Here is a 13,142-nt window from a genome sequence, read left to right as displayed (position 1 = left end):
TGAAGATGGAAATACCTTGCCAGCAAAAATAGGGTGCCTCCATTGTTAAATAATGTGATTAATATAGTTTGTTATTCACCTGACAGTTGAAAAAGACTATGGAAAATTGCAATGTTTAGTGACTATTTTAAACACTTTATGTTTACATTGTATTTTTATGCCTACTAAATTAAGTACACACTTGCACATATATCTTGACCTTATTCATCTAGAAATTTAAAGATGTCGGCATTTACTTATCTTTGGAGAAAAGAGTTTACAAACTAGGCTTGAGATAGCTATCATTGGAAGAGTCCACTGGCAAGGTTGGCCCATGGCTCTTAAAGTTCCCAAACAAAAGTCAAGTGACAAGGGAGATTCACTGTGCCTAGACTGTGCAAACAATATGGTTTATGCTAAACACCTGCTGTCCTTGTAGAGTCTGAGATTTTCATACATGGCCAGCCCCCAGTAAACCAAAGGATGCCCACATGACCAGCCCCCAGTCAACAGCTTGAGAACTGCATCTTTAATGAGCATCCCTGGACAGAAACATCACACATGTTGCTGCATTTTTGTTACTAGGGAGAATGTATGCTCTGTGTGACCTCTCATAGGAGAAAGAATCACATGGAAATCTACACATGCGTTCCTCCAGACTCTGCAGGTGTCTTTTCACTTCTGTTCAGTTGTGTATCCTTATTACAACACTATAAAGCATCTTAGCCATGAGGATAACGATATGCGGAGTCTTGTGAGTACTTCTAGAGAACGTTTCAACATAGGCCCATGATGGAAAACCTTCACATACCCATTAGGTTATCTTCACAGAAGGCTAAGCAAAAACTTTTTAAACATTTATTCAGTATGTTTATTGAATATGAAAAATGCTCGCTCCCATACTGAATTATATATCTCTAGATTCTAGAGAAAAAGACCAAGTTTTTAATAGGCTCTAATTTCAGGTGTGTAAGTTTCAACTAATATAAAAAAGAAATTCCTGATGATTATAATTTTTTATAAAGGAATGGACTCTTAAAAGGGCTGAGCTTTCTCCATGCAGAGGCCATATAACCAATGTTGAGGGTGGGGGGGTTGTGGAGAAAATTTATATGTTGGCTAAGAATTAAAATAGTTGAATTTTGGAACTCCTTCTGTGTCAGAACCTAAAGAATAGGTTAGGATGGCCTATAATATTATAGATAAAATACTGTCTACAGAAACTTCCCAGGTGTTCCCTAGCCTACATTACGATTACAAAATATGTTACCAATGATATTAGGGTGTTCCTTTCTCATTAAGAAAAAGTTTTAATGTACAGAAAATATGAAATAAGTAGAAGTCTAGCATACTAGGATTTATAGTAATGTGTAAAGATGTACTGAAAAATATGTGAATGATCCACTTAATAGAAGTTTCTGTTGCAAGGAAAAAAGTTGAAGTATGCCTGTATGTCCAATAGACCAAGCCTATTTTTTGGCAAAATCTCCTAGTTAATTCTCAACTCCCCTTCCTCCTTAGAATTTTAGTTGGGAATATGGACATCTAGAATCAAGGCTACATTTCCAGTATCCTGTGCACAAGCAACCATGTTACTAAGTGCTGGCCACTGTAACATAAATGAAAATGGTACCCCATGTCCCTTAAAAGAAGAGGACATGTCACTTTCTCATCCCTTACTCTATGTCATGGCTTAGATTGTGGATGTGACGGCTGAAATTCCGTCTTGACACTTAAGGACAATGATACTATCTTGGGGATGGCAGAATGCAGAGCTGGAGGTTATATGAGTCCCGGAGAACTGTGGAGCCATGAGATATTCCTGAATCCTTAAATCCGCATTTTACCTGAGAGGGAATCAACTTTCTATCTTATATAAACCACTGTTATTTGGGTTTCACTTACACATAGCGAAAATTATTGCCTCACTAACGATTTCCAGCAGCACATTTGGAAAGCCCAATTATTAGCATCATTAAAAACATCTGTTTCATAGTAGGTCACAGGTATGGCTTATTCCTGGCATGATCCAGATTAAACATCCCTCAGCAGGATTCTACTCCCTTCTCCTGTTAATTTATTTACCCAATAGCCCTCTGATCACTCATTATTCAAATTTCCAAACATATTAATAATATAAAAGGGAAATGGTGGAAATTACTGCTATGTAATTTAAAATACTGTTATGTAAAATTTAAAGGCATTAGTTAAATATGGAAAAAATACTTAAGAACACTCATAAGGGATCAAAAATAAAATTCAACAAGTTTAAGTCATGCCTGTTCTTGGGTCGGAAGACTCAAAATTATCAAGACGTTAATTTATAAATTTAACACAATCACAATGAGAAATATTAACAGAATTTTTAGAAGCAGTATAGTTAAGTTTAAATTAAAAAAAATAAAGTAGAAAAACTCTATAAATAATAGAAAAAGTAATGAAAGTAAACTTTCCCTAACAAATATTAAAACCTATAATAAAATCTCAATAATTAAAGTAACATTAAATTTATCAATGTGTACAGTCATCAGTGGGATACTGTGACCAGATACACATAAATAGACAGATCATTGGACTAATAGAAAAAAGTCTTTTTTGAAAAAAAAGACGTGTATACAAATGAGAATTTAATGGGGAACTGTGGGGCTAGATCTGCACATTCCTTATATATCCACTGGAGGGATAGATATCGGATTTCTGCATACAATGAGAAAATAAGAGTACAAACTAAAGTAAGATATGTGTTGAAGATATATAAGAAATCATAAAGTTAATATCAGAAACTGGATCTATTGATCCAAAGATTACGAACAGTGCATGTAGGTGTGTCAAGCTAGTCAAAGAGAAAATAAATTAGAAACTTACAAATAAACTTCAAGTGAAGATCAGACTTATCATGGTATGGACTGCTAGTTATATATCCCAATATTCATTCTTCTCTTCTTTATTAGTAAGAGTACCAATGATTTTTTAGTGCAACTGGGTGTTCCTAGAATAAAGATTACGTTATCTTACCTCACAGCTAAGTGTGGCTATGTGATTAAGTTCTGTCCAATTAATAATAAGCCAAAGTGTTAGTTGCAACTTTCAGAAACCTCCTTAAGTGACAACTTGTCCTTTCCTATTTATTCCTTCTTCCTTTTGCTGGATGGAATAACTTGAGACTGACAAACTTTCTTAGATTATGAAGTAGCAAAAAGGGTAGTAATAATAGAGAAGAGCCTAGATCCCTGATATTCATGGAGCTCCAGACTACCTACTTCTGGACTCCAATTTCTAAAAAAGAAATGAAGTTTTATCACAAGACAATATTTTTTTTGAAAGATTTGTTACTATCTGGAACCTAATCTGAACTAACACTGTAATTATGTCTTTTAATATCTCTCTGCTTCATTTTCCTTAACTGTAATGTAGAAATAGCATTACATATTCCTAAATCCACTAATTATGACTAGTTCAAGTTGTTTGAAGTTTGTGATAATAGGATAGAAAATTTGTATTAGATTATTGGATAAAAAATTTGTCTGTAAATTTGAGGCACAAACACTAAAACAATTCAATCTGTATTTGTGTTTGAGGTACATGCACACATAAAATAGCTCAAACTACAAAAGATTAATATGAGATGAATACTAATATCCTAATTCATAATAGAGACACTGAGTCTTTTCAGGGTCAAGGACTTACTCAAAGTCAGTCTGGATGCAGATGGGAAACAAGCTAATTATTTCCACTAGCGTCCCAGCTTCACTTGGAGGGATACAGACTCGAAAATTTTCAAGAATATACATTCGACACTGAGAAGACAAGCAAGAAGGAAAAACCTAGGAAGAAATTTTTAATCTGGATGTTACCAAACAGACAAGAAATGAATAAGTTGGGCAAAATAAAACCCTAACTTTACCAGATTAATTAACTTGCCCATGACAGGGCAATTTTTATCTTTCTTTACAACCTTTATATTTTATTTACTTTTGTTTTTAATTACATAGACTAGGGCCTCTAATATAATGCTGAATTGTATGAGGGACAGGACATTCTTATCTTGTTCCTGAATTTAAATAGAATATTTCCATTGTTAGGAATTATGTTTTGTATAAGCCTCTGGAAAATACCTTTTATCACAAAAAGGAAATTCACATCTGTTCAGTGACTGCTAAAAACCTTGTGTCATTCATTGAGGCAGAATATTATCCAATGATTTTCATCTATTAAGCTATTCTGACCTTTTAACCTATAAATATGCTGAATTAAATTAGCATATTTTCTAATATTAAGCAACTTTGAAATTCTGAGGCAAAACCCAGTTTGTGACATGTGGTCACATTTTACCATATTTTCAAAAAATATAATTAAATTTAAGAACAAAGACAATTGGTTAGATTGCTTCTAATTAAAAATGTGATGATGTTTATAGGAAGAACATCAGGAAAACTAAATTCAAAACAGGAAATTCATCTAAACAGATTTATAAGCTAGGAAAAAAATGCAGTACAAAATATGAAATCCTCCTCTTTCACGTTTTGTATTGTGTTCTTTTCTAGTTTATAAATCTGACATGGAAAAGAAAAATAGTCTGGTTTAGCGTTCCAATTTAACTTCTGTCTTTGTAACATTTAATTTTCCTCTGGAAAACAGACAGTGATGGGACGAAGGGACTATAAGTAACTTTACGAAATTTATATAAAGCAACACATAGCAGGTAAAGAAAACTTCAGTAGCCTGTGGGGAAAAAAGTTATTTTACTTTATTTCACAAAATAATAAAATACGAATGCTTTTTTACTACACTAGTCTGTAGGTTTTATCTGAAATAACATCTTATCAGTCATAACAATGACCTACAAATCTTCCTTTATTTAAAGTATTCACTGATTCACATGGTGTTATTGTGAACTCATCTATCAAAATAATGGCAGTTAAGCATTTATTAGAATTTTTATAGGGCAGACAAAGGAAACTTAAGAAATTACATATTTTTCTATATTTAGATCTTAATCCTCTAAGTAATGAGAAATAATTTTGGCATCTGGATCAAGAGTGACCTGGTCAAGTTTTCTTTATAAGGGATATTTTATGACATATAAATTTAATGCTGTAAACACAAGCCCCCTAGCACAAGTTCAACTGGCCCCATCTTCTCAAAATAATAATTGAGTGGTCTTTTAGGAAGGATCCCTTGTCCAATTCAGACCAGTTCAGATCACTAGCCCATCAACTAGGCCTGTGCAAATGCCTGATAAGTGACTTTCTGACATCAAAGGGCTGAAAACTCCACCCTCAGATCACAGTAACACCACTATTTGGTGAACATGCATCCTATGAAGAGGCATGAGGCTTGACTATGCTTGTGCAGATTGTCAATCACCTCACTTCTCCTTACCTCCAATCATCCATCTCCACACTTAACACTGCCCCACCCCTCATCTCACAAATTTTTCCCCAAGCCCTGGATCAGGGAGACAGATCTCAGGGCATATGCCCCCTTTCTCCTTGCATATCAATCTAGCAATAAAGCTGGTTTCTTTTCTTAAAAGCTAATGCTATAATAATTGGCATTTTTTAATGTGCATCTGGTAGGAGAACCCCAACTTTGTGTGGTAACAATTTTGAAACCCACAGAAGGACTAGGTCCTGTGACTGCCCACCCAAGGCTCTGGAATCCCCAGTGGAGTGCATGATCTTTTTGTTGACCCTAAGTGGCCGCCCAGATAATTTTCTCTAGAGGCTTGGCTGATTGGATTCTGTCTCCCATTGTGGCACTCTAGACCTCTTGGTGCTTTTTTCTTTTGGAAGAAGAAACAGCTTCTGGGGCAAGATGTCTTTTGGGTGAGTGGCTTTGTTAAAAATTGTCTAATAATCTCATCAGGATTGTGGGTTAGAGTCCTCACTGGGGAGATTTTTGCTGGGTTACAGTCCCAAGGCTAGAATTGTGGGTTCAAGTCTCATTCCAAGGGAGACAATATAAAAGGGTACAGCCACTGGTGCACTCAAAGGAACAGTTTAGAGTCCTAAATTCTGAGTTAGAGTCCCAGAATACTCTGGGTTACAGTCCCAGAATATTGGATTTCTATGTCTTTTCATGTTTGTCTGTCTGACTGTTTTATTTGTTAAAATTAGCTGTTGGGGGACTGAGTTTCTCAGTGATGGTAACAAATTCTCTTTCCAAATAGCTTTGTTTCTTGCAGCCACCTTGGGAAGAGCTGCCTAAATTGGGGATAACTGTAAACAGCTGGCAAGATAACTTGGGATAATCTAAAATTACAGTGGCCAGTTTGGGTTCTTTTCGAGCCTCCAAACCAAGAAACAAGGAAAATCTTTAATCTTTAAAAATGTCAAGTGCTCCCATGATCTTGCACAATTGCTCAGAACCTAAAGGTATCAGAAGTTGAAAATATTTACAAAGAATGCAAAATCTTACCAAGCTTGTTTCGTGCCCTGAGAGCTTGGCTTGATAATCATCTGCTTGGCGGGGGTTGGGGGGATCCAAAGAATATGGTCAGACAAAAATGTGATTGCTTCTCATTTTTTGGTCAGAGATGGTTGGACAGAAATGCAGATTGCATTCCCTTTTGTGCCTAGGGGTCCTTCCAAACTGCTGTCAGCCTCAGGGGAATTACGTTGGCCATTGGAAGGAATATTCTGACTAGATAAGATCATTTAAAAGTTTACTTAAAAGCAAAGACATCAAAATTATTGAAGTAAACTTGTTGAAAGTTTTGTGACAAAAAGAAAATATAAGATATAAAAGATACCTAAAATAAAAGCCTATTAGGTCATGGCTTTACAGACATCCTTAATCTACCTTCACAGGAGGGCCCAAAATGAGCCCCTCTCAGAGTTAACAAGACTCAGAGACGTTTTTGAATGCTTCTAAGATAAAGATTACCAGAATTGTTCAGTACTGCCAGGTATAATTACTGCTCACCCCAGCTGAAATCTGACACGATATTTGAAAGGAGTTAGCAACTAATGATCAGAAATTCAGCCAAACTTGAAGCTGATATTTAGAGCCTGATGAGAATTTTCTTTCCAGGCCTTCTTCCCTAAATTAAAGTAAAACTAAGCACCCAGAGGGAAAGAAGCAAGTTAGGATGATGTAGTTGGACAGGTAGATTGAGCTATAATGCCATTTACATTACAACCCAAATTTCTGAGGAATTGAGAGCAACTATCCCCAACTTATAATCCTTGCAAGACTGGAAATGCAGCTCTAGAGGCAGTTCAGATTCTACCCATTGCCTTTATCCCAAAAAGCTTGTAACCTCTGTGGGGAACTGTTATGTAGCTCCTCACCAATTTCTGAAACTGAAGAAAAAGAAGAAAAATGGCTATAACAGCACCAACAACCAAAATCTAGCATCTTGAGTGTTTTCTCCATAGATATTAGTAGAAAAAGCTTAAAAAGATTTGAATTCAATTGTGCTTTCATAACTACTGAGCCTTATATTACTATATCTGATTCATGGCAGTAATTTTACAATGATAGCTGTGGAGTCTTCATGTATGTGTCTATATATCTATGTATATGTATATGTGTGTGTGTGTGTGTGTGAGAGAGAGAGAGATTATTTTTTTACCCCTGGATGGTATAATTTCTACAAGAGCTCTATTTAATTGGCTTAAAGTAAGCATTTATATAAATGTAATAGAAACTAACTCCAATGTTTCTTCAAGCTAGCATAATACAAAATAATCTTTGGTAAGTGAAAGTTTATTTAAGTTTGTTAGTTTGATTGAAATAGACATGTCCTCATAGTTATCAACATTGGATATGATTGAGACATGCAGCCTTTATTCTGCATTTATTGGTCAAATAAGCTCATATTATCTCTGTTACCAAACTGGTTAGCAAAAAGAACTTAAAATGATAGCTAATTTTGCCTAATGTCTCAAGAAGTTTTTAGGCAATCTGAATAATTATTGAGAACAATTGAAATAGATGTGAAAAAGATAAAAGTGTTAGGTGAACTTTTCAACAATAACTATGTGTTATAGTGAATGTACTTAACTTCAAAATCTCCTTGGTTACTTAAACTTTTAAAGTTTTGCTAGGTTAAGTTAAATGATGGAAAATTCATTCAGTGCTTAGGTCATTTTCAAATAAGATAAAATACTGAAACATTATGGCTAACCATGTCTAAGTTTAACTACTTTTGGTTTCTTGTCACTGAAAAACAAAAAAGAAGATGTTTGAGTCTATTAGTAAACATGTCTTATATTTACTATGAAGTAGCATGTTTCTAGAAATTATGAAAAGTATTTATAAACTTGTCAAGCCACAGAATGCTAATGTAAAAAACAGTTTACAATTGCCCTCTTCTTAGTTTTCACTAAAAATTAAGATCTGTAAGGGTTAAGAATTCTAATTAATATATATGATCAAAGCTACTAAAAATTAATAAGGAAAACATCTTTGTATTCAAGGAAAGTAAGATGTATGTTTTCAGTAAAGAAGGTAAAAAGAATGGAAATATTTTTGTTGTTTTGTTAAGAAAGATAAATTGGTCCTAAAGTACGAAGAGGAAAGAAAGAAGGCATGGGACAAATTCTGAATGTAAAAAGAAATTTATAGAAGATTTGTGGAAGAGTAATCCTGATTAAATTGTTGTGTACATGGTCAAGTTGGCTAAGATTAAAATGAATTTAATTAAGTGAATAAGTTTTAATGTCAAAGTAAGCTGATAGAAAAATTAAAATTTGGTTTTTCCTCTCTCTTAAAGTGTTAATTTTCCTAGACTTTTAGTCAGTTCTCAGCAAAGAGATTATAAAAGGTTTTTCTTTATTTTTGGGTAAATCTACCTAAAAGACAGAAAACCTATGTTTTGTCAAAATAATTTCCTATGATCAAAAAGCTGAGGTCTCTCTATTGGGACAACTAAGGGATTTTTTGTTGTTGCTGTTGTTGTTGTTTCACTCTCTCTGCTTTCATTTAACATCTTCTGTTGTGACCTTGGTTAAATAGGTAACTATGCCTTGCTTCCTATCTGATCAAGCGTTTTAAAATCTTTTGATTTTTTTTGCCAACTTCCCCAAAATTCAAACTTTGAGAATTTCCAATGGGGCACTGGGACTTCTCAAGGAATTTGTTATCTTTTTCTGTAGAGAAAGAGATATTAAACTAATTAGGCTTATTTGGTATGTAAAAATATTGGGAACCATTGTCAAATAAATGATGTTAAACCTTCTTAGGTTATATTACATGGGTAAATGTTATTAACATAAGAGTTTTTAAAATTAAATAACATTCTTAAAATTCTGATAGGTCCTGGTTATCAGTCATAATTATAGCTATTTTAAATTATTGTATGTCACAGACATAACCAAGTTTCTTTGTCAAATACCACTTTTAAATCTTTTGTCATTCACAGATATTTAACTATTTTTTTACTCAAGCTTTTGCAAATATGCTTCATCTTCAGAGAGATTCATGGAAAGGACTCTGACACTTGCTCTAGAATACAGGTTTCTGACAAATTTTCAGATTATAGAGCTGAAGTGGGTAAGAAATTAGAGAACTCTGACGGAGAAACTGATGACCTCATAATATGGCTAACAGAAGATCAAGATCAGGAGTTGATTACATGGGAATAAATGAAGTGATGGGGAGGATTATAATTTTTATCAAATTTTGTTTGAGTTGTTGCTGATTTTTAAAGTTTTGCTTTTCCAGATTTAAGGAAACCTTTTCTCCTTTCTTTTAAGCTAACTGTGACCTATAGAAATTTGGTAAATTATATCTTTGTAAGCAGAATTGAAATATTCATCTTTTTCTCCCTACCTGACCCCTCCAGAATTTGCAAACTCTTGATGAGTGAGTATTCTTTTTTTTTTTTTTTAAAGATTGGTACCTAAGCTAACATCTGCTGCCAATCTTCTTTTCTTCTTCTTCTTCTTCTCCCCAAAGCCCCCTAGTACATAGTTGTATACTCTAGTTGTGAGTGCCCCTGGTTATGCTATGTGGGATGCCACTTCAGCATGGCTTGATGTACAGTACTATGAATACTCCCAGAATCCGAACCAGTGAAAGTGGACTTTGCCCCCAAAGTGGAGAGTGCAAACTTAACCACTTGCCCATGGGGCAGGCCAGGATGAGTGAGTATTCTTGTTTCTATGGCAATATAGTTATTTGTATAAGTGCAATAAGAATCTGTTCTCCTTATAATAGGACACAAGTGGAAGAATTGGTTATATTACCAAGGCTTTGACTGGAATGTAATATTTGAGGGAATCATGCATAGACTCAGACATGACTAAACAGCTTTAAGGAACATGGATTGAATTTATGGAATAAAGCCACTTGAAAATATTGGCCTGGCACCTTGCTTACAGGGTTCCCAGCAACCTTACCAGGTGAATGAATAATATCACTTCCCTGGAAGGTGCAGAGAACCTCAGGGTATTTTGGAAACCTCAAAAGAAGAGAGGAATTCACCCAGATCAGTAGGTATTGCAGGCAGAGTCTGACTACAAGTCCTTGGCTTGGGTTTGCTGGTCTCAAGAGGCCTTTAAAGTTCAATCTGAGATTCCTTATAAAAAGTTACTGCAATGCAATTTTAAAAGAGTCTATATGATCAATAGCTATTCTTATCTATAGTTATGTAAATAATTTGGCCAAGTTTATTGAAATGAATTATTTTGCCAACCAATTAGTCCTAATTTGGCTATCTTTGGTAAAATGAGGGTAAGGGGACAGGCTGGTGGCACAGCAGTGAAGTCTGCATGTTCCACTTCTCAGCAGCCTGGGATTTGCCAGCTCAGATACCAATTGCAGACATGGCACCACTCGGCAAAAGCCATGCTGTGGTAGGCATCCCACGTATAAAGTAGAGGAAGATGGGCATGGATGTTAGCTCAGGGCCAGTCTTCCTCAGCAAAAAAAGAGGAGGATTGGCAGCAGTTAGCTCAGGGCTAATCTTCCTCACAAAAAAAAAGAGAGAGAAAAAAATGAGGGTAATTTTAGAGAGAAAAATTATGTTACAATAGAAACTATAGTACACACTTGGGGATATGAGATTCTAGTTCTGTTAATTGAGGTTTTTGTTTTCTATCTGTAAACTTGACTGGATCCTGAATTCTTCTAGTCTCCTAAAATATCTGGCTACAAATCTCCACACTAGCATTTTCAATTTATCCATCATTGTCATTTGGAATCATTGAGAGCTGAACCACCCTTTTTCCTGAGGGCTTGCAAAACTGAGGCTGGACAACTTGATATAAACTTAAGAGAGATTCATGCCTATTGCTGTGTAAGCCACTCAGAAAGGTGCCTGAACACGTGATGACATCATCAGAGACATTTCCAACTGCAAAAGATGCTTTGACCCTGACATCTAGAAATCTTCTTGACTTGCTGCTCCCTCGGCTCAGAAACTGATTTATAATTTGCTCCAAACATTAGCCTTATTTTTCTTTTTGTTTCTTTAGGAATGTTCCCTATTAAATACCTGGTTACTTGCTTACACAGTATAGGTCTAACTTTGGGAGCCCACATGAATCACCACCTTACTAAGAAACTGGTTCAGTGAGATGGAACAACCTGTGCTCTTTATCAGCAAGAAGAAGCTGGAGTGGTTGGTCATCACACTACATCCCTCAAGATTGAGGAATGAACATCAAAAAAGGGAAATTTGTAACCACAGGCCCTCCATGACCAGTTCAGCTGACCCCATTTTATCAACAGAGCAATTATGAGTGGTTTTTCAGGAACTGAGACCCCTTTTCCAGGTCAGGCCAGTTGAGACCACCAACTCATCAACTAGGCCTGCAAAAATGCCTGATAATTGAACTTATGATGTCAAAGGTCTGAAAACTCCACTCTTGCGTCATACTAACACCACTATTTTGTGAAAATGAGTCCTATGAAGAGGCATGAAGCTTGACTATGCTTGCACAGAACATCAATTATCTCACTTCTCCTTACCTCCAATCACCTATCTCCTCACTTCAGACCACCCTGCCCTTCATCCCATAAATATTTCCCCAAGCCCTGGATCAGAAAGACAGATCTGAAAGCATATGCACCCTGTCTCCTTGCAGATCAATCTAGCAATAAAGCTATTTTCTTTTCCCAAAAGCTGATGCCATAGTAATTGTTTTTATTTTTTTTTAATGTTCATCTGGTAGGATAACTCCAATTTTGTGCAATAACAATACAATCTCGACAAATCCAAAAGTAATGATTTGGGCACTTGGTCAAAAGTTATGAAATTTAAGTTAAAGAACAAGCATGTGAAAATAGCCCAAAATATCTGAAATATAAGAGCAATAGTGGAAAGACATTGCTTTTCAGTCTGCACTGGTGAAGCCTTTGAGATATATTTATACAACACAAAGTAGAGAATTTTTTCTATAGTGATAAAAAATATTGCTTGTTTCACTTTTTAATCACAGAGTCCAGAATGAGGTTGAGTTTTGGCAATGATTCTTTCCGCCTACACACACATCTACACCCATACACACATGCACATGCACACAAAGGTATTCATCCTGTAATCCACGCCTATAATCAGTGATGAATCTCTATGCATGGTGTGCCTGTTAAAGAAAAATTTTTCTGATACTTTTTAAAATGGTAAGGAAGACTTTATTCAAAACTATTGCAATAGAGGTATTTAAACCAGGGAGAGAGATGGAGCTCAACTCCAAATACAGCAAAGTCAGCTGGAGATTAATAGCCAAGGAGATGAGTGAGGTCAATGGATGGAAAATTACTAAAAGGAGACATCAAAGGTAAGACAATTATTGCTGCAGTGGCCTACCAAGATTGTTGTTAAAGACAGGTCAAGGACTTAGACATCAAAGGTGGGGGACAAAGAACTTGATCAGACATCAAGGGTAGAGGATTGTCTCTAAATTGCTTTGTAGGATTCTTGTTAAACTTAGACTTAGCAAGGACATATACCAAAAGCCAAGGTGGAGGCCTGATCAAGAAGAGGACATAACTAATGCTTGGTCAAGGAGAGTGTCTTTTTCATGCACCATTCATCATTGTTCTTCACCATTATAAAGTTATCTCACTATAATGCATAAACCTGATTTTTCCCACTTCCAGAAGTATACTCTCTAGTTTTTGTCAAAGCAATAGCAACCAGAGCACAATTTATAACACTCACTGTGCTCCAGGCACCCCACTAACTGCTTTATATACATTCTGACACTGAA

This window comes from Equus asinus, chromosome 24 (genome assembly GCF_041296235.1).
Source record: "Equus asinus isolate D_3611 breed Donkey chromosome 24, EquAss-T2T_v2, whole genome shotgun sequence".
NCBI lineage: Eukaryota > Metazoa > Chordata > Mammalia > Perissodactyla > Equidae > Equus > Equus asinus.
Note: the sequence above shows the minus strand (reverse complement) of the source record.